The sequence below is a fragment of the Netta rufina genome (genome assembly GCF_964035555.1).
Source record: "Netta rufina genome assembly, chromosome: 16".
In the NCBI taxonomy this organism is placed as follows: Eukaryota; Metazoa; Chordata; class Aves; order Anseriformes; family Anatidae; genus Netta; species Netta rufina.
In genome coordinates this window covers 6,924,225-6,930,717 of record NC_140140.1, presented here as the reverse complement: position 1 = coordinate 6,930,717, position 6,493 = coordinate 6,924,225, and positions in this window count along the sequence as shown.

Genomic DNA, 6,493 nt, shown 5'->3' with positions numbered 1-6,493 from the left:
CTGCTGCAGGAGGAGCCAGGTCTTCCTCTGCCGCCTTCTCAGCGAACGGGCTTGTTGCCCGCTGTTGGAGATCCTGCTAGTGGGCGGACTCCCCAGGGACAGGTGGGGTAGCCAAGGGTGCCTAGCGCGTCCGTTCTTTGGCCCCAGTCTAAGGACCTTCAGCAGATAGGGGTGTAGAAGTCCCAGGTGCAGGAGGCCAGCTGCGTGCACCAATTCGAGCAAGCCTGAGGCTCAGGAGTCCTAGAAACACAAGGTTGTGTTATAAATGAAGTCTCAACTCAATCTGAATTTAGTAATATTTATACTTAGGCGTAAAAGTGTTATATATGGAGTGGTAATTCGTGTCGAGAAAATGGTTGATATTAATAAAGAAGGGGGAGATTTGGGAATGTGGCCATGGGGTTTGGAAAACCCCATGGTTGAGATAACATTAGACTCTTAACGACAAGGACATCAGGAATATAAAAGAGTTTAGAGGGAACAAAGAAGGGTGATTCAGGAGACTCCATGCATTCTCCGGTTTCTTGTTCTCCAGCTGGCTTCTTGTTCTCCAGCCATTAAGGCATGGATGTTTCTGATTGTTTGCTGTTGTTGTTACATTCAAAGTTGTCTGACCAATGAAAAGTTGTTTTTGAAAAGAACTGCTGTGGGGTGAAGGGTGTAAGAGGGGAGCCTGTCCTCAGAATAAAGAAAAAAAAAAAGGGCAACGTGATGAAGTTACATCAATAAAGAAGCAGGAAAAAGAAGTGAAGAGGAACAGTCTGGCAGAATGGAGACCAGGATGGGAACAGGCACTTTGATTGCCTCATGAAGAGAGGTTTGGCCAAACTCAGCAAACTGCTCAGAGAAGCTTGTGCAGAAAGTCTCTGGAGAAAGGCGCACTGGAGCTGGAGAGAAGCTCGAGCTGAGAGAAGTGGACCCGTGCACACAACTGCCCCTCGCTGGTAAGCAGCTGCGCATTGTGATAAATTAGTAGGGGTTTGTTCATTGTCCTTGAGAATTTAAAGAATCTACTGAGGAGATAAGGTTTCACAACTCACGGCATTGTAACAAGGGGACAAAGCAAGACATCCTGTTTTGCCCCCACCTGAACACAAGCACAACGCATGATCACTGGAGGAAGAATAACGACCCCCAACAACAGACTGCGCAGTCTCAGGACAGGTCTCGACAAGTCGACAAGTCAACAGGTCTCGACAGGTCTCGACAAGTCTCGACAAGCCGGAACTTCAATGCTATAAAACAGCGACACTGGAAAGGGGAAGTTGCGTGCTGTTGCGGAGCGGAGACTCCCCAGCCGCCCAGCGCTGTTTTGCTTGTGTCTGCTTACTTGATTAATAAAATAATTTCAATAGACCAGTAAATTGTGTGGTCTAATTTATAACAATTTGGTGCCGTGACTCGGATGAAGGCAAATCTGATTGAAAGACCTTCGGAGGGGGCGCCCCGCTGATTTCAGCGGCCTTCGCTAGGACTACTTTCATTCAAACCCTTCACCGACGAACCCAAAATTAGACACAAGCAAATAAAACCGGTAAACCCCAGGCAACCTTTGTGCACGAAGCCCGAACGAAGACCCACGGGGTGGGTAAGTATAGGCCGGTGTTCCGTTCGGTTGGGGTTGGGTTTCCCAGAGTGTGACAACTGAGACGTCCAATTGCAGACGAAGCGAGAGCGGACCCCTCGGTAGTGCGGTTCCCACATCCCGCGAGGGACTGGGCCACGAAAAGGGGGAGCGTGTGTGTGTGTGTGTGAGGGCACTCTGGAAGATGGGACAGAAGAAGAGTAAGCCTTCTGGTCCCATGGGTGGGGTAACGTCTGATGTTAGGTTACCCCGGGATTAATGATTAAAAATTGGCAGGATTCCCCTTTTAGGCGGGGAATAAATAAAGTAAAAATGATACATTATTGTGTTGAAGTTTGGGGTGGTAAACAGGTTCGAGGAGACCACCTTTACTGGCCTGTATTTGGGTCTTTTGAAGATTGGGTTTGTCAGGCCTAAATATTTATGTAAACTCAAAGGAACCCTTTAGTCTAGAAGAAAGTGAGTATGTGCACCTCTGGATAAATTCAGATACGAGGATGCATCTATATCCTCTAAAAGAAAAAGGAGGGCGGGATAAAAAGAGAAAGGACTTAGAAGTCCCGACACCACCCCCGCCCTATATTCCACCGCCCGCACCAACGGCTCCCGTCCTTAATGGACTCCCCGAATTAGCTAATCCAGGAGAATCGGAATCGGATCATGAAACACAGGGGCCGGTAACCAGAAGCAGGGCAAGAAATCAGAAATCTGCTTTAAGGGAGGGATTATATCCCCTATGAGAAATAGCAATTGGGCGGACCCCAGCCAGGAATGGAATATGTGGCCATCCCCATTAACTCTGGGGATGTCCGAGATTTTAAGAAAAGAACAGGAGGACGGTAAGCAAGCTTTAATGGCAACTGGCATAGTGTTTGCAGCTGCTGAGGAATAATTCTAACTGGAATAATAACTGTACATTGTATATTGTATATATAAAAGCCCGGGCATTTTTGTTGAAGTATTCTTTTATTCATATGTTAATATGTAAATATGTAAATATAAGAACTGCCATTGAGGTGCATGTCTAAGGGAACAAAATTTGCCCAGGCATATTATCGGCTCATCAGGTTTAAATGTCCTCAGTGTAATTGTCAACAGGCAGTTAATTTACAGTGGTTTGATTTTATTTGTGTATCTATATATTGTGAATTTTGGAGGGGGGGGAACAGCCTGCTCCACCAGGGGCCTCTCCAGCAGCAGCAGGGGGGCTTCAGCTCCAGCGCCTGGAGCGCCTCCTCCCCCTCCTTCTGCACTGACTTTGGTGTCTGCGGGGGGGTTTCTCGCTCTTCCAACTGCTGTTGAGCAGCAGGTTTTTGTTTGTTTCTTTGTTTGTTTGTTTTCGTGGATGTGCTCTTACAGAGCCACGGACTGTATTGCTCATGGCTTGGCTCTGGGCAGCAGTGGGCCCCTTTGGGGCCAGATGAAATTGTCCCTTACCTACCACGGGGAGGTTTCTGGGTTTTTCTCACAGGGGCTGCCACTGCAGTTTCCCACTCCCACACCCCCCCATACCCCCCCCCGAACCTTGCCAGCAAACCCAATACACTGGGGCAGCTAAGGCATTACTGACTTGTAAAGCTTCAGGGATTAAATTAACTAATGAAACCCTAAATGTGATGGGGGTAGAAGGTACTGGGATAACAGTGCCACTTTTGGGGAATACTAAGCTGAGACCAGGGGATAAAATGATCACTGGGCAATTATTGTATGTATCCAAGGCGGAAACTAACTTGTTGGGAAGGGATTTGATGATTAAATTGGGCATTCAAATAGTAAATTGTTAGACTGGAATAACAGTGTTATTAATGGAGTGCTCTCAGGCCCTGAGAGCAAACGTATATTCACCTCTGACTGGAAAGACTCTGAAATGGGGGTGGAAGCAACAATATAGGTGGACAATTTTACCTCAGGGGTTTATAGGGCCACCTATCTATTTGGGTAAATTCTAAAAAAGGTTTTAGAGCAATTACAACCTCCCAAGGAGGTATTAATGTTACAAATATGTGGATCATTTTAAGGAAAATGGATACTCCCCAATGGGAGAGAAATGCTGAATAAAGTGATAATGAGGCAAATATTAACTGTTTTACATCAGAAGAGTCATTGGGAGATGCAAGCAATGTGTGATGTTGTTCTAAGAAAGCATGTCTGTGTAGCAATATATACTTTAGGGAAGCACACATGCAGAGGATGTACTATATGTCAAAAGGTAAATAAAAAAGGTCTTCTGTAACCTATCTAGAGGGGGACGGGAGCCAGGGCTTTGACCTTTCCAAAGTATACAGGTAGACTTTACTGAGTTACTTGTTTGTCCTAATTGACCACGTGACTGAATGAGTGTAAAGCTTTACTGCAAGGATTAAAGCAGGCCTTAGAGATTGAGTGGGATTTTCACAGCCCCTGGCACCCCTCCCCTTATGGAAAGGTAGAGCGAATGAATGGTGAAATTAAGAAACAACTAACAAAACTTATGCTGGAAATTAAGGCTTCTTGGGTAAAATGCTTACCCCTTGCACTGTTAAACATATGGATGCAGCCCAGAACTGATGTAGGAATTTCTCCTTTTGAAATGCTATATGGTATGCCCTATGACTTGGAATTGCCACTTGATCACCCTCAATTCTAATGAAGACTTTGAAAGAGACTCTTTTTAACACCACGATGGGGAAGGCCCCCATGTTGTTTTGCTTACTACAGAAACAGCCATTTGGACTGCGGAGAAAGGATGGACACATGCCAGCCGTGTTAAAGGACCCACCTGTGACAAGATGTGGGAGATCGCTCCAGGAAACAAAGACCTGAAGCTCACATTGCGACGAACTCGATAGGTACCGTGGGTTAAGGTAGAGGCTCTCCCCTGAAGAACACTACTGCTGCCGAGAAGAACTAAAACCTCGTAGTTGGCTGCAACCCAACTGACGAGTGAGGCAGAGGAGTGAATAAGTGGGGAAAGACATGGGCCTCAGCCATTCCTATCGGTATTTGGGGGTTCTCGCAGTGATTTCATCCTGCATAGCGACTCAACACCACCCCCACCAACCTTTTTAAATGGACTTTAAGTCGATTCGAAGATCAACAGGTTATTGCAACCCAGATAACATCGGGGGGGGGGAAAGCTTTACTTCTACACTATGTCAGCTGATCTCGAGGCCCTGATGCTGGGAATATGTGGGATTTCATTTCTGCCCAAGTTCTAACCTGGGAAGGCGGTACTGTAAATGCCTGAACGTGTATTATTTTGCATACCGGGGGTGTGAAACCATTGCTACAGACTGGACACTCGGGGCTGGTCGGGATAAATTCTTACAAGTGGGATATGGGCTGCAAAGTTGTAACCGACAATTGGATCCCCGTTACAGGTGGTGAGGGCATGGTATAGGGTATACAGGAACCTTCCATGGAAATAAAGAAATTTGCAAGGTTCTATATATAAATATAACAAACTCGGACGATACTAGCTGGGTACTAGGAAAAATGTCAGATTTTACGAACACGGAACAGATAGGGGAGGACTCATACTAATAAAGAAGGGAAAACCCGAGACTTCCAAGGTCGTCGGGCCTAATAAAGAGTTACTAGGGGAAGGTTTGGTTGTCCAGACTGTAAATATACCTGGGACTGCCCAACCTACTACAGTGTTTTCTAGTAAGTTGACAGAGTTATCCTTTCCCACACTGCTTCCAAGCATTGTGAAAAAAGAAAGGGGTTGTACCCGAGGAGATAACTGAAGGGTACCGGCTATGTGTAAGTGTTAAGCCCCCATATTCAAATTCTTCCAAGTGCAATTGGGGTCAGGAAATCGGGATAACTTTGACCCAAGTTACGGGAAAAGGTAGATGTATCGGCACAGTTCCAAGAGATAAAATGATCTGTGCCATGCCACTGGAAAAAAAAAAAAAAAAAAAAAAATGTGTTCCAAACACACAAATGGTTAATTCCTGCAAATAACATTAGGTGGGTATGTTCGTTGTTGGGAGACACTCCTTGCCTATCTTTAAAATTGTTTAACACATCTCATGATTTTTGTGTACAGGTGGTCATTATACCAAGGATTCTATACCACACTGAAGAGTATATGTATACCCATCACACAGTGGCTGAATACCATCTGGTAAAGATCATACTGGGGTGGTAAGGGATACAATGACTAAATTGCGGGAAGGATTAGAAAAATGCAAAAGGGAAAATGAGGCTCGTCAGAATTGGTATGAATCCTGGTTTAATTACTCACCTTAGCTTACTACCCTGCTATCAGCCATAGCAGGGCCCCCTTGTTGTTACTTATATTAACACTGACTTTTGGACCATGTATATTCAACCAAGTAATCGCAATTGTGAAAAGTCGATTAGAAGCTGCTCATCTTATGCTTGTGCGTGCTAAGTATGAATCTCTTGAGCAGGAGGAGGACAACGCAGAAACTTTGATGCTCAGCAAGCAGATATTGCAAAAATTCAATGAACAAAATATGTTTGAAAAAGAAAAAGGAGGGATTGTGATAAATTAGTAGGGGTTTGTTCATTGTCCTTGAGAATTTAAAGAATCTACTGAGGAGATAAGGTTTCACAACTCACGGCATTGTAACAAGGGGACAAAGCAAGACATCCTGTTTTGCCCCCACCTGAACACAAGCACAACGCATGATCACTGGAGGAAGAATAACGACCCCCAACAACAGACTGCGCAGTCTCAGGACAGGTCTCGACAAGTCGACAAGTCAACAGGTCTCGACAGGTCTCGACAAGTCTCGACAAGCCGGAACTTCAATGCTATAAAACAGCGACACTGGAAAGGGGAAGTTGCGTGCTGTTGCGGAGCGGAGACTCCCCAGCCGCCCAGCGCTGTTTTGCTTGTGTCTGCTTACTTGATTAATAAAATAATTTCAATAGACCAGTAAATTGTGTGGTCTA